Below are 21,363 nucleotides of genomic sequence, written 5' to 3'. Positions count from 1 at the left end.
AACATTGGCTTAAGATAGTCGTAGCGCTAAGATCGCTTTGTGGAATGGGGCCCTGACACGTATTTTAACCTTATCTAAATCATTTCTTTTACGTGGAAAGGCACACACACACAGATTTGTTATATGAAAGTACCTTGTGATGGTGCATATGATACATGAAGCCAGTGAGTGTAAACTGGTCAGGGATGGGGGAATGATGACATGAGCGCGATCAATACACAGTATGATTAATGAATTAAAAATTGTAATATCAAACTCAAACTCCAAACTCGAAAGGACGCTACTCAGTGTCTAGCTCAAGGACAAACTCACTGTCCAGCTCATGGAGAAATGAGCAAGTGTGTTTTTGTATCATGTTTCTGTCAGCACACTAAATGTCTCAGTGAGTACCCTAGACTACACTTGAATTCAAAAGGGCACACTAACTATCTCAGTGAGTGCTCTAGAATACACTTAAATTCCAAAGGGCACACAAAATATATCAGTGAACTCGATTTATCATATAATGGGTAATTTCTAGGTAAGATAAAGGCAACGATATCTGTTAGGGTCATTTACAATCTCATTAAAATCAGATCAAAGTTCTCGCTGCTGCTAAACAAAGATCTTTGTTTAGCGATAGCGAGAACTAAGATCTGAATTTAATGAGATTGGGTCATTTATGGATTAAAATGAAAATGTAAATATTTGATTGCATTTCGTAATTCCGTTACGAAACGTTAGGACAGGCCAGGCAGACTCGAAACAAACATGGCGTTTCAAAGAATAGAGTAGCTTCCATGTGATGATGGGCAATAACTCGGTGGACCGCTTGATTGACGCGAAAGGCGATCCCTGACAAAATTGAAACTATTTCACGTAAATATCCTGTATTCCGAAAAAACATTGTATTTAACGAACCTTGGACCCTTTGACATCGAGTTAGCGATGTTTGATGTATGTAGAAAGCGAAAACTAAACGTCATACGCACACATGCAAATCAGCCATAACTAGCTACAGGTGTGTAGATAAATACAGGATAAGTTAACACATGGTGAATCTCAAGTATTTGACACAGGGTAACAACGATGGCAGCGAAGCTGATAAGGTAAATGCACGTAGGTTTGGCAAAAATAATCAACGTATGTTGTTAAACTCACTTACAACATGTAGACCAAACACTCGGATAAAAATATACACACTGGACAACAACAGGTCACGTGTTCGCCGGGTTTCTTATCTTGGAGGAGTGGGGCGATATCTATTAAAACGGGTTTGATTCTTTTTTTTCTTGACAGGTGTTGTGTTGAGGTGTTTATATGAAATTTTACCAAACTGTAATCGACAAATATGGTACATAGACAGGCCCAGACCTCTTGACATAGAAGCATATCATTGTCAACTTCCGAGCGTAATATTGAGTACAACGCTCCGTAGTGAGTAAGTGAATGAGTGAGTTGGGTTTAACGCCGCTTTTAACAGTATTCCAGTTATATCAGGGCGTGTCAGTTTAATGTGGGAGGAAAGCCCGAAGTGATGCAGGTATCAGACGTTTACCACATCGGTGAAACCCACGATCAAGGGTATGGTGCTGACAAACCTAGAAACATAATCGGGGCGAACCGAGATTCGAATCCACAATCATTGGTTTCTGGCGTGCCCATGGGACTCAACTCTGCACAGCGAATCGCGGCGCCTTAGACGACTGGGCCACCCGTGACCCAAAATTTGGAAGAGAGCCAAAAAATGCATTTATTTTGAGCACTAACATTTCAACAACAACAACTATATATATATATATATATATATATATATATATATATATATATATATATATATATATATATTCTGGCAACCGTATATATATATATATATATATTCACCGCCAAAAGAAACACGAATACGATACATTTTGGTTAATACATGAAGAATTACTCATATTCATGAGATATTAGTTTAGTTCGATGCATAAATGAACATACTGGTTTGTTGTGTGAACCGACGCTCATGAACGCATCACATGTGACATCATAGATCCATGACGATTTGTCTCGGGACGGATCAGCTGTAAAGTTTTGACATCACGTGCAGCATATCGTGATAAGAATAAAGACACACTGTGGTAACATTTGACTGATTGTTAGTGTTGTCATTAATTGGTACACATTGGAAACATCTCTTCTTAAAGTACATACTCCTCTACGTGGTTCACGTTTCTTTTGGTGGTGAGTATATGGCAGTTAAAGGGATGACGATAAACTCATGGATGGTACTGTCATCACGTCTGCATCTCGGACGGTTGCTCCGCATCTCTGGCTGTAGTTTCCACATCTATGACCACAGAGCTGAAGAGACTGTGCCCCCACAATCGCCGCTGTGCCCTGGCTGTGTCCTTAAGTATCCCCGAATCTCGAGCTGTGTCCTTAACTGTCCCCGAATCTCGAGCTGTGTCCTTAACTGTCCTCGAATCTCGAGCTGTGTCCTTAAGTATCCCCGAATCTCGAGCTGTGTCCTTAAGTATTCCCGAATCTCGAGCTGTGTCCTTAAGTATCCCCGAATCTCGAGCTGTGTCCTTAAGTATCTCCGACTCTCGAGCTGTGTCCTTAAGTATCCCCGAATCTCGAGCTGTGTCCTTAAGTATCCCCGAATCTCGAGCTGTGTCCTTAAGTATCCCCGAATCTCGAGCTGTGCCCTCAACAGTCCCTGCATGTAGTGCCGTGTTCTATACCAGACCCGCATCTCTGGCCAATGAGTAAAAGTGACTGCTCTTGTTCATCAGCAGGACGTGAGGATGGTCGAATTCCAGAACAGCCCCAGCGCCCATCACGAGGATCCTGAAGATGAATGAGGTTTTATGTCGCTTCTAAAAGTATTTAAGTTACATAATCCCAAATTGAATGCTCCAACCATAAGTTTAGCCCGGTGTGTAGCAATGTAGCATATTGTGGAAGGAGACCCCAGCGGCGACTGTCGATGGGCAGATATACGTAATACAAAACTTGACTCGCTTGTCTCAACCCATAATGGGTGTAGGCGGTGTGCGATGGTCAGTCAGTCTCACCTGTTATAGTCTATGTTGGTGTGTAGGCGTTGTGCGATGGTCAGTCTGACTCACCTGTCATAGTCCATGATGGTGTGTAGGCGGTGTGTGATGGTCAGTCAGACTCACCTGTCATAGTCCATGATGGTGTGTAGTCGGTGTGCTATGGACAGTAAGACTCACCTGTCATATTTCATAATGGTTTGTAGACGGTGTGCGATGGACAGTAAGACTCACCTGTCATAGTCCATGATGGTGTGTAGACGGTGTGCGATGGTCAGTAAGACTCACCTGTCATAGTCCATGATGGTGTGTAGGCGGTGTGCGATGGTCAGTAAGACTCACCTGTCATAGTCCATGATGGTGTGTAGGCGGTGTGTGATGGTCAGTCAGACTCACCTGTCACAGTTCATGATGGTGTGTAGGCGGTGTGCGATGGTCAGTAAGACTCACCTGTCATAGTCCATGTTGGTGTGTAGACGGTGTGCGATGGTCAGTAAGACTCACCTGTCATAGTCCATGATGGTGTGATGACGGTGTGCGATGATCAGTCAGTCTCACCTGTCATAGTCCATGATGGTGTGTTGACGGTGTGCGATGGTCAGTCAGACTCACCTGTCATAGTCCATGATGGTGTGTAGGCGGTGTGCGATGGTCAGTAAGACTCACCTGTCATAGTCCATGATGGTGTGTAGACGGTGTGCGATGGTCAGTAAGACTCACCTGTCATAGTCCATAATGGTGTGTAGACGGTGTGCGATAGTCAGTCAGTCTCACCTGTCATAGTCCATGATGGTGTGTAGGCGGTGTGTGATGGTCAGTAAGACTCACCTGTCATAGTCCATGATGGTGTATTGACGGTGTGCGATGGTCAGTAAGACTCACCTGTCATAGTCCATGATGGTGTGATGACGGTGTGCGATGATCAGTCAGTCTCACCTGTCATAGTCCATGATGGTGTGTTGACGGTGTGCGATGGTCAGTCAGTCTCACCTGTCATAGTCCATGATGGTGTGTAGGCGGTGTGCGATGGTCAGTAAGACTCACCTGTCATAGTCCATGTTGGTGTGTAGACGGTGTGCGATGGTCAGTAAGACTCACCTGTCATAGTCCATGATGGTGTGTAGACGGTGTGCGATGGTCAGTCAGACTCACCTGTCATAGTCCATAATGGTGTGTAGACGGTGTGTGATAGTCAGTCAGACTCACCTGTCACAGTCCATGATGGTGTGTAGACGGTGTGCGATGGTCAGTCAGACTCACCTGTCACAGTCCATAATGGTGTGTAGGCGGTGTGTGATAGTCACTCAGACTCACTTGTCATAGTCCATGATGGTGTGTAGTCGGTGTGCTATGGACAATATGGTACAGTTGGTGAACTCTGCCCGTATAGTCTCCTGGATCAGAGTGTCCGTCTCGAGGTCAACGGCGGCCGTAGCTTCATCCAACACCAGCAACTTGGACTTCCGCAACAGCGCTCGGGCCAGACACACCAACTGCCGCTGACCGACGCTGGGAAAAAAGGACATCAATGTGGGGTGAGTGATTGCGTGCGTGCGTGCGTGCGTGTCTGCGTGCAAGGAGAGAGAGAAAGAGAAAGAGAGAGAGAGAGAGAGAGAGACAGACAGACAGATAGACAGACAGACAGAGAGAGAGAGAGAGGGAGAGGGAGGGAGGAGGTAAATTAGACCGTTTTGACAAGTCAAGAGATAATATTATAAGGGTAACGCTATTTTTCAGGGCATTATCATTTGCAGAAGCCCTCGTCTTTTCAACTGCCATCCTTCGTCGGGCAGTTAATGGAAGACCTCGAGCTTCTGCAAATGATAATGCCCTGAAAAATAGCGTTACCGTTATTATAGCTAAAATGGATGGAATTTGTTATCAAATAAAAAGAAACAACAATGTCGATTTTGAAACATTTACTGCAATCAACACGAATGTCACTGGCCCACTTTTACACACAAGGAAACGTCATAGAACAAACCAGATGACGTAACTATTGAACGTTACGTCACCTATCCCTATCCTATGACGTCACCTTACAACGGGCGTGATAACGGCCCGTCGTCAAGTAATATGAGGGCATTATCAAGTTACAGTGGCCCGCTCATTTGTGATAACATGCGGGCGTTTTTATGATAATTCTATCCATTTTAGCTATAATACTCAGTATTTTAATGTTGTGTTTCATCAACAAACATGACAACAGCTATATGGACATGAGACCCAGCCTTGACCCTCTGGATGCCGAGTTTTTTTTCTGACGCACATTTTCCTAAGATCGGAAAAGTGAAGGTTGTGCGAGAATTGCGCTCACGCGGCACTGGATCTACCTCTAGCTATAAAATTACGCAGAGGTGGAGAATATTAAATTTCTTATTTGATGGTGTAAATTTAACTGTAAATATCAAACCGGTTTTTAAAAAAGACACTCCTAAGTGTTGTCCGAGAATTTATTCTGCGTTGAAAAACAGTAAATTTCTCCGCTTTTTATCGTACACCGATAAAAGTACTGTGCGACAATTTTTTTTATTAAGAAGCTTTACGGAAACTGTGAGCGAACAAAATACTGCCTAATATCTGAACGACATAACTACATATCAAATGGAGTTCTATGCGTATGTATAACGACATACATTCAATTCCATAAATAGCATGCCGTAAATGACGAAAACTGATTTTTCTCTATGACGTCAAAAGGTGACAGAGAGGTTACACACGTACAAAGAAAAGGGGGCATAACTCCGCTATGCTTAGCTCTACTTTGTTGTAACTCAGGTCACTTGGTGAGAATTAGCTGTGAGAACGGACAAAATATTTTCGTGGTGTTTTGTTCAGGAGGAACCAAACTATTCCAACACAAATATCGATATTGAAACTGTACACGTTTAGTTATAAAATATACCCATAAGAAATGATGAAATCGTACTTCATAAAAAGGAGGTAATAGAGAAATGGATGGCCTTATCTAATCTATAACTTAGTCCTTACATTCCAACATTCTCCTGATTGTATAAGTGTAATTTGACTAATGTTGCATCATTATTAATGGAGCACAAGCCTTATCACCAAATGTAATGAAATACCCTAAACATAACACGATTCCTTGTGTCGTCATGGCTGGTTTTATGTCTTTGATAACGTCGGAAAAAGACGACACTGGTATTTTGATTAATATATATCTCCCCTAATTTTCGTTCATGGTATGGAAAATCTCGATGTGTGGAACGGAATTTGACGCTTTTTCGACACAACATAAAATGACTGCTCTCACCAAGTAAATAATGTCTTGAATATGTAAACAATTAGATAGTTTATCGTATATCAATTGGACAAGACACGCACCTGTTTGGCATCAGCTTACATAATGAAATTCCCAAAAGAATATTTCAAAACAACCAAAATTATATTCAATATTGGACATATATTTGTTCATGATTATGTTATTTTTTCTTACACAATAAAAGATGCAAAGAAAGCTCTTTTGGTATAGAATTATCAGGATAAGTGTATACGTTTGAACCAACGGGGTACATGGCATGGGTTATATCTTTATACATTTTACAATTCCTGGAGAAATAAAGTAAACTGTTTACTATCCTGTGATCACAATATTGAAATTTTTTTTGTAACCATTGATTATATAATGCAAAACGAGAGGAATAATTCGTAAATTGTTTGTGACTAACGCGCACCTGGCGAATCGTTAGATATCACTGTTCTCTGTATCCAACGACATAAAAGACAAATCCATGACCAAGACATTTCAGGAATGTGTGCAAATATTTTACCGAAAAATATTATCCATTTTGTTAAAGTAATATGTTCAGTTTTAGTTATAAAATAAAATGAAACGGCTATTCATGGACATTGGTTACATGAACTTATAATATTGACTTATTACACATCCCAAGAAATACGTACATGCTGCAGGTACATTTACACTTCATCTTGTAACACTTGTCCAAAGGAAAGAAATATCGTAGTCGACACTATAAACCTATCACATTGTTATGTAAACAATGTTCAAACAAGCAGGAGATTATCAAAGGTTCGTTCATACATGTTGTGGCCTATATGTACGTATGATTTCATTTTGAACATTGACAAATATCCAAAGTGAAATTAATTGTGTGATTTTTTTTATAAAAGACATGCAAAATATACATCATAACTGAGACTGTAAACAGCACGATACAGTGATCGTGTGCACTCTCATTCAAGGACCTTCACCTCAAAGAAATTACCAAATATGTACAACAATGTTGACGTATGACATCACTACCTGTGACCCACTTTTACAAAATGGCGTGTACACTTTCAACAGTACGCGGGATTGTACGAGGGGACTTTCGTTGATTCAGGGATCGTATAAACATAAATGTGACATGTAAGTAATCAAAAACATTCTGACAATCTATGTACTGTTATTTGTTGTCATAATTTCCATTAAAACAAACGGAAATAGTCAGAAATTCCGATAAATACCGTTGTCATTGTGCGTGATTTTGCGTCAGTCATGGCGTCAACCAGAATGGTAACTTTGACAACTTCTGTTGAAAATATCAAATCATTGCAATGTATCTATTTGAAATTCCCTAATTCTTCCAACGATTCTCTTCCCATGCATATTCTGAAAATGTTGAGCCAATATCTTGAACGAATAGACGAATGGATAGCTCAAAATAGGAGAATATGCTACACTGTGTAAAATCTGAATTTTGCTTTGTTTACATTTCAACCATGTGCAGTATTTCGAGCACAGCGTTCGTTTTCACACCTAAATTATTTTGCTTAATTTCATCTAGCCACTTTGTATTGGTGACAAAGACCACTGGTCATTTGATTCTAAAATGTATGAGGAATTCAAGGATGTAGGTATCGCAGATAAGTTTGAAATATACTTGATGTTACAGGCGTCTCATAACCGGTGCACCTGAAACGTGATTTTGTAAACACTATCCAATATGGCGGAAAGTTCACTTCGGCGTTCGTGTTTTCGTTTTTTCCAAAACATTCTAAACGATTCTAGGGTTATCGGAGACGTTTTGGAATGATCATTGATGATTTCATAAAAGACAGAGACCCGTGATCACTAATATGCTATTTATGAAATTCATTTCTCCGAGTAAATATGCGAAATTTAGATTTCAAAACATGCTGTAAATAACGCTGTGAGTGGTGATTTAGTAATGTGTAAAAAATGGCGACATTTACGATGTACCTAATTTTCAGAGGTCATGTTCAGTATTTTTGCTTGGCCTAAAATGCCAGTGGATGATATCGCAGAACAGGGAATTTCACACCTTATTCAAAACTGTAAAGTGTAGTTGTGTGGGTGATGTATTTTGAATTTTATTCGACTTCAAAGTGAGGGCTGAAGGGGGTTAAGTCTAAACTTGCATACATCTATAAATGTATGACTGTCTAAATGTACATATTTACCTACAGTTACATTACAATACACTAACGAAAATGCCTTTGGGACAGTCCATTGTGATATGAGGGTGGAGGTGGGGAGTGGGTGGCTCTGCAGCATAACTGTTTTTTTCCTGAATATTCGGGGATAATATATTTTGTTCCATGAAATGTAGGATTACTCTGCATGGTCATACTTTCCTCCAGTTTATGGGGTCTTCTTGATGTACTCACCTGAGATTGACCCCTCCCTCCCCGCACTGGTAATCCAGTCCCGCGGACAGACTCGCCACGAACTGCTTCAGATGGGCTTGCTGTAGCGCCAGCCACACGGCGTCCTCGCTATACCGCTCGAACGGGTCCAGATTCATCCGGAGTGAACCGGAAAACAATACTGGATCCTACGAAAGAAATACATGAATCTTTCTGTATTTCACTTAAAACGTATTTCAGTTTTATTGTAAGCGTGTCAGCTTTATGACAGACTGGAAGATCGAAACATTGTGCATTCGTGAAAGACATATACGAGGGCGAGAAGTGGGCCATGGTTTTACGCCGCTTTTAGCAATATTCCAGCAATATCACGGCGGGGGACACCAGAAATGGGATTCACACATTGTACCCATGTCGGTAATCGAACCTGTCATTGAGGGGACTGGTCTGGTCTGGTCGGAGTCAGTATACTGTGTCTGAGTGGGGTATCCATGTTAAACTGCGGCATGATATCTCAGTGGGCTAAAGCAAGGACTGGTCGGCTCGGAGTCAGTATACTGTGTCTGAGTGGGGTATTCATGTTAAACTGCGCTCTCTCTCTCTCTCTCTCTCTCACACACACACACCTACACACACACACACCTACACACACACACACAAAATCGGTTGTTGGTTAATACTGGATGAAAAACCCCGTGTACTGCAGGTCGTAGGTTAAACCAGTTTTGCTATTGTTTAAGATACAACCCGGGTCTCCGGAGTGACGAGCGAGTATTTTAACTCCTGGGCTACACTACCGCCCAATATTAGTTTAAAAAGCAGGGGTCATAATCGACCCGCGCTCAGTACTTGAAGCAATAGACCCCTGAAGATCCGGGGTAGAATAGGTCTTCAGCAACACATGCTTGCCGTTAAAGGCGACTATGCTTGTAAGAGGCAACTAACGGGATCGGATAGTCAGGCTCGCTGACTTGGTTGATGCATGTCATCGTATTCCAATTGCGTTGATCAATGCTCATGATATAAATCACAGGGTTGTCTGGTCCAGACTCGATTATTTACAGACTTCCGTCATATAGCCGGCATATGCTGAGTGCGTCGTTAAAAAACAAACAAACTGGAAGCAATAAATCAAATGTACAGAAAAGGACGGGGGGCGTGTGTGTGTGTATGTATGTATGTATGTATGTATGTATGTTAAAATTGAAATCGATTTATTTCAATTATTTGTTTATTTTCTCGAAATTTCGAGTTTTTCCTCGTTACTTCGAATATTTTCCCGTAATATCAGTTATTTTCTCGTTACTTCGATTAATATTCTCGTAATTTTAAAGTAACGACAAGAACCTCATAATTTCGAGAAAATAATTGAGAAACAAAATCGAGTTTTTGAACTAAACGTAAATGGGTGGGATGGTGGGGACGGCAGATACTCTAGACCTACCTGCGGCAGAATTGTAATTCTTGACCGAAGATCATGCAGTCCAAAACGTTCAATCGCGTGACCATCTATCTCAATGCTGCCACCCACCGCTTCCACCAGACGGAATAGGGCCACACTGAGGGAGGACTTGCCGGCCCCCGTCCGCCCGACAATACCCACCTGAAACGTGACGTCACAATACAGGACGAGTATTAACCATTCTAATTCAGTTCTTCTATTCGTCACCACTTGCCCCTTTCCGTAACCTGCAAGAAGACTCGTCCCCCTATCGATGAATGTTATGTGCGAAAATACCACAAACCAATCAGAATGTGCGCATGATTTCAAGTTTTTCGTCAAAGAATCCCTCAGAAATAATTTTTGATTTTACATATGTCTTGCATCTAAAAATATACCCAGGACACAGTTACGTGTGTTCAATCATACTGTATAATTCCGCATGTCCCGATGTGCTTTAAATTGCACCTGAAATATATATAATATATGGGGAAATATATGTTAACCATTAACCCACGAGTTGACAATTGTTTTAGGTATGCCCGTTTGCGCTAAGACGGAACCCGGTCGCAAAAATGGCCATGAGTCGCTATTCGGCTTGTCCCGGAATAATACGAGTTGGTCACGAATGCAGTTCTTCAAGAAGTCTTTGGGCGGATGCTCAATTTCGTCATATCCAGGTTTGACATAACACGACTTACATGGATACCACAATGGTCAAAACAATGGTAATACACGGAAACGTACTCGTTTTAATACTATCTGATTATCCAGACTTTTAATATCTGTATTTGATCATTCATTCAGATATGCACCCACTGACCTTCTCCCCGCCCTTGATGCGACACGTGACTCCCTTTAGAACCAGGTCAAGGCCGGGTCTGTATCGCGCGGTGTACAACTTGAACTCTACATTTCCTGTCTGAGGCCAGTCGTGACCAGGCCGGTAGTCGGAGTTGACCCAATCTGCCTGGAAGCGAGAAAAAAATGACGTGAGCATAGCATGGTCCAGTCCTATACTGATTAGTTACATAATCACAAGGAACACAGTCCAATCATTGAAAGGCCTTGATATAATTAAAATCAGACCTTAGTTCTCGCTACCGTTATGCAAGGATCTGAGGACACCCCTTTAGGGGTCACATCAGAACGACCTTTCATCCGACCAATCAGAGCGTCGCTTATCAGATCATGAAAGTGACAGTCGGAATGTGATTTCTCATCATGCAGCCTCGAAAACCTTAAGACGGGGTATTCCGAACGATATTTACGGGCTTAACGACTGAACCTGTACAATGTAGACCATATATTAGCCATTCGAGAATGTTCTTTTGTTCAGGTTTCAAATATTTAAGCGAGAATTTGTCAAAACATGTTTCGGAGCGTAGTCGCCGATTTGAAATTTGTGCCGTAAAGCACGAGAAAGCTGCCTCTTGATTGGCTAATGTCGAATTCATGTCAGTAATTCCATTGGTGGGTCAGAATTCGCGAAAGGTCGGTCTGACGTGACCTGTAATGGGATGTCCTCAGATCTTTGTTTAGCGGCAGCGAGAACTAAGATCTGATTTTAATGAGATTGTGAAAGGCCCGTTTTGAGCTTCGTGAAAATAGTGCAGAAAAAACATGGGTGCTAGGTTGGCAGTTTAAGCTGGTAACAGGCAGGTAAAAAATAATAACCTTTGTCTGCTTTATGAGGCACGAGGTCGTGTATCCTTTAAGCGGTAAAATTGTACCCTGTATACCCGGCGACAATCGTTTGTCACACCACTCACCTGACCCCTCGTCATGGCTTGGTATGTTTTAACCGTACTTGAATTTGTCCCCAGGCCCATGTGACCATTCCGGGATAGAATAGGTCTTCAGCAACCCATGCTTGCCGTAAAAGGTGACTATGCTTGTCGTAAAAGAAGACTAACGGGATCGGGTGGTGAGGCTCGCTGACTTGATTGATGCATGTCATCGATCCCTATTGCGTGGATGGATGCTCATGTGACAATCACTGGATTGTCAGGTACAGACTCGATTATTTACAGACTGCCGTCATATAGCTGGAATATTGCCGATTGCGGCGTTAAACAACAAACAAACCAAACCAAATCCATGTGAACATGGTCGAGTATAATATTGGTCGTTTGATCTCGAGAAATGTTTGGAGTAGAACGATTGCTTTTGTTAACCATGTCTGAAGTTTCGGAATTCTCGGCTGAACTGATCAGGTACCTGATGTCTGCTACACACCGTGAGATGCATACTACACTACCCGCGCCCGACTAAGGGGCAGATGTCACGTGATACACACTGACCTCTGTGCCAAGGTCGGAGTATTCCTTCACCCTCTCCACCGCCACGATGTTGGTCTCAAGGTCACTTAGGGTGCGGACCAGCCACTTGAGAGACTGTGTGATCTGAAAACAGACATGAGATTCAATGTGTAACTATAGGATCGAGAACGAGAACACGGGAAACACGTGCAGGTTCGGGTATTGTAGGTGGGTTCGGGAGGTGAAATAATAGCCTTATGACAAGTAAGACAGAGGTTGTCAGCATGAATAACGATCCACGCCGTCAGCAGACGATGCCTAGCAGCCACCACTACCAGGGCCCACTTGCACAAAGCGGTCTTAGCGCTAAGATGATTTTGACTCCCATACTTTAACATAGGCTTACAATAGTCTCGCGCTAAGATTGCTTTGTGCAAGTGGGCCCAGATGTTTGTTTGTTTGTGTGTTGCTTAAAGCCGTATTCAGCACTATTCCAGCTATATGACGGCTGTCTGTAAATAATCGAGTCTGGACCAGACAATCCAGTGATTGACATCATGATCATCGCCTTTTAGGGCAAGCATGGGCTGCCGAAGACCTATTCTAACCCGGATCTTCACGCGTCCATGACGGGGATCTTACCACATCGAAGAGGGAATCCCCGCATGGTGTCACGGATGACTTTTTTTAGGTAAAAACCTGTATAAGATCAATTTAAAAGTTTAAAGATGTAGAGGATATTTAATGTGTCGACGGAAATATCTCCTTTCACCCGCCACCAGGCGAGAGAAACATGAGTTATCACGAGACACATGGAATATCATTTACAGTAGAGTACGTTTATAACGAACACGCGTATAACGAACTGACGCTTATAACGATCTGATATTTTTGTCCCGACAATTGCTATTGTTATACTGTATATATGCTTATAACGAACTACGGTTATAACAAACTAAAGTTAGTGGTCCCTTTGTGTTCGTTATAACCGTACTTTACTGTAATTAATTTTATACTTTTTGTGTAGTTGTCTACCGGAATTTCTTTTTTCATTACAAATATAAAAACTTTGAAACGTAAATTCTCCCTTCCTAACACGCGGGGACGTTTCACCATCCCCTGTAATTGCGACTTAAAAAGAAGTTGCAAGTTTGCAAAATTTTAAAACATATACTGTAAAACGTGAAATTAATGCGTCTCCAAAAGAATGCGATCGCTGGCCCCTAGCCAAAAATGCGACTCAAGATGAAGGCGACACCCACTCCTCTCAAAAGTATTAAAAAATATAATCGAGGTCACTTAAATTCTTTATCATGCATTTGAATATGATAATATGCAACATTACTTTTTAAAAAAACCTCTTGAAAGCTGTGAGACGGCTGCTGAAGGTGAAGGAATACACGTGGGCCAAGCAAAAAAAAATCGCTTTGCGAAACGAACAGTCTCGATGGACGAGTTATCAAGGGAATAACAAACCGCACTAGGCGATATTAAGTCCATAAATGACCACCTGTCATTATTTTGCCTTGTCAATGTGGATTAACGTGAAAAGGAAGTCAACAGGTTGTGTACCAGCTGGGATTGTTTCGAAAAAGACAAATTGTCCCCGAAATATCTTGAAAAAAATAATTATGCTTAATTCAGAATGTTGACAAGACAGAAATTGGTTGCCGCAAAATTACATTGTTGCAAGGCGTTTTTCTTTAAAAAAACCCAACACTTCCGGCTTATAGCTTAAATATCCAGAATGCTCGGTCCCAAAGCCGCAATGGAGTTTGAATCCGAAATTGCTCCGATATTGCTCCCTGGTTCGTTAGCGCCACACCATTTCCCACACCGGTGTGAGCAATATCTGAGACGGAAATGCAACGTGGACCTGCATCATTTTGGTCTTCCGTCTGACATAATGCGGACGCCGTGATATTACTGAAATATTGTTGGCGTGGCTCCCAACTCATTCATTCACTCGTCGGGGCGGTCGGGTAGCCTAGTGGTTAAAGCGTTCGCTCGTCACGCCGAAGACCCGGGTTCGAATCCCGACACGGGTACAATGTATGAAGCCCATTTCTGGTGTCCCCCGCGCTGATATTGCTGGAATATTACTAAAAGCGGCGGAAAACCAAACTCACTCACTCACTTGTCGCTGAGAACTGGCTTGGCCCTACCTGTAAGGCATAGGTGATGGAGAGCCCCACCGCCCCGCCGCTGATCCCAGGGGTGAGAAGCGAGAAGACGGAAGCGGCGAACACCACACAACTGCTCACAAACTCGATCCAGATACCCAGCCATCTGTAGATGTCAAGGTCAAAGCTTCAAACATAGACACGACAAAAGTCATTTCCTTCACAACGAACGTGCGGATGACGTGTTGTTTTTTACTAGGGTTTTGTATGGTAGATAATAGGGAGAGAATCTGCCCCAAACCACCACAAGGGTTTCTTTTATATTGAAATACATGGGGCACAGCTCATATGTACGAAAGCCTTATGGTGCCACTTTGGTAGTATATATATATTTAATCGTAATTTCGAGTTATTGCAATTATTTGTTCATATTCTCGAAATTTCGAGTTTTCTCTCGTTACTTCGATTATATCATCGTAATGTCAATTATTTTTTTGTTACTTCGAGTTTTTTCTCGTAATTTCAAGGTAATGAAAGAAAATACAAAATTTCGAGAAAGTAATTGAAATAACGAAAAATTCGAAATTTCGATTTTTGGAAACAAACATCATATAAGGAGAACATAATCGAAATAACGACAAAACAATCGGAGTAACGACAAAAAACTCGAGGCAACGAGAAAAAAATCGAGAATTTAGAGAAAAAAACGTAAAAGCGAAAAATTTCAATTCACAAAAAATAAATTAATGTTACAAAAGTGGCACCACCAGGCTTTGGTACATATTAAATACCAATACCTTGAGCAGCAATATAACCACGCCAGGGGAGAAAAAGACTAGTTCACTCGAGTGTTTGATGAACCTAGGCGTTGGAGGTGAGGTGAAATGGGGTTTAACGTCGCGTCCATGGTTATATTTAGCGACGTGCATGCACGTGTGTGTGTGTGTGTGTGTGTGTGTGGCTGCTTTGTACTAGTCCGGACTGATGCCGAATTATAGTGCTAGCTCACTGAGATACCATGCCGCAGTTTAACATGAATACCCCACTCAGACACAGTATACTGACTCCGAGCCGACAAGTCCTTGTTTTAGCCCCTTAATGCCGAGCGCCATACAGGGTAACAACAAGTACCATCCTTTAACGTCTTTTGGTATGACGCGGCCGGGGAACGAACCCAGGACCTTCCGCTCTCCCACTAGACCACGGAGGCGGTCCCTAGGCGTTGGAACTAATAAGAGATACCTACACTCACATAGACATCACAGAGTGTAACATACATACCATATATACATTTGTGGCTACCTTTGTCACAATGACTTTATCCTTCAATTTCATTTTACGTTTTGTAGGAGAGGCGAAATGGAGTTTGACGACGCGTTCAATATCATTGCACTTATATAGCGACGTGTGGCTGCTTGTACTAGTCCGGGCAAATGCCGATTTTATAGTGCTAGCCCACTGAGATACATGTACCGTGCCGCAGTGTAACACGAATACCCCACTCAAACACAGTTTACTGACTCCGAGCAGACCAGTCCTTGTTTAAGACCCTTAATGCCGAGCGCCAGGCAGGGTAACAAAAAGTACCCGAAAACACAATGCCATTTGTACAAATATACTAGAATTTGTACTTTACTAAGAAAGAGTTATCCGAAATATAACATTAGTAACAAGTGCCATCTTTTAGTATGACGCATTTGGGGATCGAACTTCCGACTTTCACGCACAAGCTCTATCCACTAAACCTCGGCGGTCTGTATGTTCAGTAAGAAAATACAATTTTGATATATCGCAGAATTTCTGCAACAATTCTTCCCGAGCACCACTGATGACAAAAATGTTTTCGTTTCAATGATAAAAGCGTCAAATACGTGTTTCTGAGTTGTTCGATTCAGTATGCAAGCTGAACCGACCTATTGGCCGTGACGGCAGCAAAGTAGAAGATCTGGTTCTTGTCCATGCGTCGTATGGACTCCTCGATGAAGCGGTCCGTGGCTCCGTAGGCCCGGATGGAGCTGGCTCCGCTGATGGACTCGCTGAAGTGGGAGAGGATGGGGGATCTGGACGTGGCCTGGAGCCGCTTTAGCTGGCGCGAGGAAGGGACGAAGAAACGCTGGAGGAAGAAAGTGAAAAATGTACTCAATGAAACACTGCACTGGGCAACAATCACTTACGTTATCCTGCAAATCGAGTGTCGGGTGCTACCGGAAGAGCAGGACATGCACCTTCTTTTCGCGAACACTGATTTTGAGTGGTACATTCATATATTTTTCATCACTATTTTGGCTTTTATGCAAAAAGGAAACTGTTTCGACAGATAATCGAGAGTGGTTATTTCCGGGTGTTGATATCATATATATAATTCTATTCGATTACTGAAAATAAAGATAAGGTGATCCGTAACGTCGCGGCCATATTTGTGTTACGTGATAAGGATAAAGTAGACTGACGTCATGGTTCAACTTTTCCCAGACAGCAGAGATTTTTCTCAATTATCATTTATCATGACGCCATACAAAAGAATCTTCAGATAAAAATTCTCAAGATAATGTTTCGGTATATTTTTGCGGTAAACATACCAGGACGATGTCACTGGGAAGGGTGTGGTCGAGTAGCCTAGTAACCTCTTTGATGGGCATTTAGAAGTTGGAGTACTAAGTGAGGGTAAGAATTCATGGATGAACAGCCTAATGTGAGTAGCCTAGTGGTTAAAGTGTTCGCTCGTCACGCCGAAGACCCGGGTTCGATTCCAGACATGGGTACAATGTGTGGAGCCGATTTCTGGTGTCCCTCGCCGTGATATTGCTGGAATATTGCTAAAAGCAGCGTAAAACCATACTCACTCACTCACTGGGAAGGAAACTGTCCGTATTAACGGGAACATACACTTTAGCTTAATCACGAAACAAATACCGTCCAAACTGGAGCGAGTTAATGAGAAGGACGTAACGCCAAGAATGTTAAGAATCAAACCCTGAATGTTCAGGTGTCGCTTGCAATTACTTGTATATATATCGCAACAACAATAATTCCAAATTTCCGTACATAAAGTCGCCGATTGAAAAACATATCGATAGTCCAGGCGACATGTTTGTTTACATTGTGTCGGGGTCATCGCCGGCAAATTATTCCTACGCGATGTTAAGTGGTTAAAGCGTTCGCCCGTCACGCCGAAGACCCGGGTTCGATTCCCGACATGGGTAAAATGTGTGAAGCCCATTTCTGGTGTCATATTGCTAAAAAAGCGACGTAAAACCAACCTCACTCACTCACTCACTCCTACGCGATGTGAAGCAGCCCAAAAATCAGAAGTGGTTAGCGTTATTATCTTAAATTTGGTAAAATTCACCCATCAAATTAGATCATCCTTCAATGTAATGGTAGAATATGATTTATATTATGAGGGTAACGCTATTTTTCAGGGCATTATCATTTGCAGAAGCCCGAGGTCTCCCATTAATTGCCCGACGAAGGAGGGCAGTTGAAAAGACCGAGGGCTTCTGCAAATGATAATACCCTAAAAAAGCGTTACCGTTTTTATAGCTAAAATGGTTAGAATGTGTTATGAAATAAAAATATACAACAATATCGGTTTTGAAACATCTAGTGCGATCAACATGAATTTCACTGACCCATTTTAAGAATATGGAAACGTCATAGGACAAACCACATGACGTAACTATTGAACGTGACGTCACCTTTCCCTATACCTATGACGTCACTTAACAACGGGCGTGGTAAATGGACCTTCGTCAAGCAATATGAGGGCATTATCAAGTTACAGTGGCCCGCTCATTTCTGATAACATGCGGGCGGTTAAATGATAATTCTATCCATTTTAGCTACAATATAAGGGTAACGCTATTTTTCAGGGCATTATCATTTGCAGAAGCCCGAGGTCTTCCATTAACTGCCCGACGAAGGAGGGCAGTTGAAAAGACCGAGGGCTTCTGCAAATGATAATGCCCTGAAAAATAGCGTTACCGTTATTATAGCTAAACTGGATGGAATTTGTTATCAAATAAAACGAAACAACAATGTCGATTTTGAAACATTTACTGCAATCAACACGAATGTCACTGACCCACTTTTACAAATATGGAAACGTCATAGAACAAACCAGATGACGTCATTATTGAACGTTACGTCACCTATCCCTATCCTATAACGTCACCTAACAACGGGCGTGATAATGGCCCGTCGTCAAGTAATATGAGGGCATTATCAAGTTACAGTGGCCCGCTCATTTGTGATAACATGCGGGCGTTTTTATGATAATTCTATCCATTTTAGCTATAAAGAGAGATATGAATCTAAATTGACTTGAATAAGACTCACCTGAACCATGAAGTAGAATGTGACAAGGGGGATAACCACTGCGAGGAAGAGCGGGGTGTTGATGCTGATGACGAGCAGCGTGCTGAACACCGAGAAGATGGTGGTCACGTACATGAACATGATACGCGGCATTTTGTTGTCAATGGTCTCCACGTCACGTGCAAAACGGTTCACAATTCTGCCGATAGGTGTCGTGTCAAAGAAGGACATGGGCGAGCGGATGGTGCGGGTCAGCATGTCGTGATGGAGAGTCCGGGCGGCGCGGACCATTCTCGTAGACGCCAGGAAAGCGTAGATGAGGACGAAAAAGCCTGGATGGGAAAACACCGACATGATTTCAAAAGGGAAATATAACCCCATAGCTCTGAATTATCTACATAGTAAAAGGCGTTAATGAGAATATCGCGTATTTTCCCACCCTCGATTATCCAGCGTATGTATTATCATTATTAAATGGGTATATGACACACTGGATTGAGTGAGTTGGGTTTTACGCCGTTTTGACAGTATTGCAAATGTGTCGCGGCGTGGCCTCTTATTGTGGGAGCAAAGCCCGAAGTGACGCAGGTCTCAAACCTTTCCCACTTTGGTGAAAACCACGTGCACGGGTATGGTGCTGACAAACCTAGAAACACAAACGGGGCGAACTAGGATTCGAACCCACGATCATAGGTTTCTGGCGTGCCCAAGGGACGCATCTCTGCATTGTGAATTGAAGCGCCTTAGACCATTGGGACACCTGGGCCCCTCACACTCTGGGGGACGCCTTTTTTAACAGACACTGTCCATGGAAATTGCTTTGCTCTTTAAATAAATTGTGGATCGGGAGGTCAGACTCGGTGAATTGATCCAGTTTATGTCCTCCTCCCCGGAAGGCACTGGAATTTCCCAAGAACAGCAACCTTTGGTTTGTTTGGCCGCATCCATCCCTCCCTCACTCACTCTGGCAGCGTTTCAGCTGATACGGCAGATTGCATTGTCATTTTTTTAGTGCGTAAGTAGCTCTGTAACAATTTTACCATGGCCTTTGAATTTCTTTGTTCTCGTATAATATATACCATTAGAAGGTAAGCTCTCCTCGTACTCAACAGACACTATGGTAGATGGTATCTGTTTCATCTGGTAGATGGTATCTGTTTCATGTGGTAGATGGTATCCGTTTCATGTGGTAGATGGTATCCGTTTCATCTGGTAGATGGTATCCGTTTCATCTGGTAGATGGCATCTGTTTCATCTGGTAGATGGTATCCGTTTCATCTGGTAGATTGTATCCGTTTCATCTGGTAGAAGGTATCCGTTTCATCTGGTAGAAGGTATCCGTTTCATCTGGCAGATGGTATCCGTTTCATCTGGTAGATGGTATCCGTTTCATCTGGTAGATGGTATCCGTTTCATCTGGTAGAAGGTATCCGTTTCATCTGGTAGATGGTATCCGTTTCATCTGGTAGGTGGTAGTCGTTTCATCTGGTAGGTGGTAGTCGTTTTATCTGGTAGGTGGTAGCCGTTTCATCTGGTAGATGGTAGCCGTTTCATCTGGTAGGTGGTAGCCGTTTTATCTCTACTCTTCATAGCACCCAAGCTCACCATGGCCCAACTATTGCCGATGCGACGCTAATATTAACTCACTCCAATGTGTGAAGCCCATTTCTGGTGTCCCCCGCCGTGATATTGCTGGAATATTGCTAAAAGCGGCGTAAAACAAAACTCACTCACTTACTCACACTATCTAATGACTGCTGGTTTATGCCCCAGTCAATAAAGTTCCCACAGTATCACATAATATGTTCAGTAGCGGACAAGCCTTGGCCACTGGTAACTAATCTGGCTCGGAAACGCGATGGAGGAAATTTCCATTAAGATTTGACCTAAGAATGTCAAACTTTATCAAAATGTTACTAGGCTGCTAATAGCTTATGAAACACTTTTAACAAAGGTCCAAAACACAACTATGATATCCATATCAAATTCATCACAATTGAATAACCACTTGTTTCAATTTTAGCCACCATTAAACATGGGTGTAAACTTTGGCTCGGCAGTTTATCCTATGGTAAACAGTGCTTGTTGCTTGTTTGTTGTTTAACGCCGCACTCAGCAATATTCCAGCTAAATGACGGCGGTCTGTAAATAATCGAGTCTGGACCAGACAATCCAGTGATTGACATCATGAGCATCGATCCACCCAATTGGGATACGATGACATGCACAACCAAGTCAGCGAGCCCGACCACCCGATCCCGTTAGTCGCCTATTACAACAAGCAAAACACTGAAAAAGGCTGACAGACATATAGAGAGATACCTTGAGCGCATCCAAGCACGCCGTAGATGGTCAGGTAGTACCGGTCTACGGGCAGGGTGGGGTCTGTGGTAGAGTTTGGGGAGGGTTCGTCCCCCGTCCACCTGGCTAGCCAGATGTTGGCCGCTACATTCGCCGCCTGGTAGCAGGCAAACAGTAGGAATATAACACACGTGGCCGACACGCCCACTGCCCGGATGTAGCTGATGAACACAGATGACTTCACCTGAATAGACAGCAATACATGA

The 21,363-nt window shown here is 42.6% G+C and overlaps 1 pseudogene; it reads right to left on the bottom strand.

Annotated features, from left to right (window-relative positions):
• Positions 1–1,869: 1,869 nt before the first annotated feature.
• LOC139471206 (multidrug resistance-associated protein 1-like) overlaps positions 1,870–21,363 on the bottom strand; it is a 63,482-nt pseudogene continuing 43,988 nt past the window's right edge.

Source organism: Haliotis cracherodii, unplaced genomic scaffold (genome assembly GCF_022045235.1).
Source record: "Haliotis cracherodii isolate W230 unplaced genomic scaffold, xgHalCrac1.p SCAF_22, whole genome shotgun sequence".
NCBI lineage: Eukaryota > Metazoa > Mollusca > Gastropoda > Lepetellida > Haliotidae > Haliotis > Haliotis cracherodii.
The sequence above is the reverse complement of the archived record's forward strand: the minus strand, read 5'-3'. Positions and strand labels throughout refer to the sequence as shown.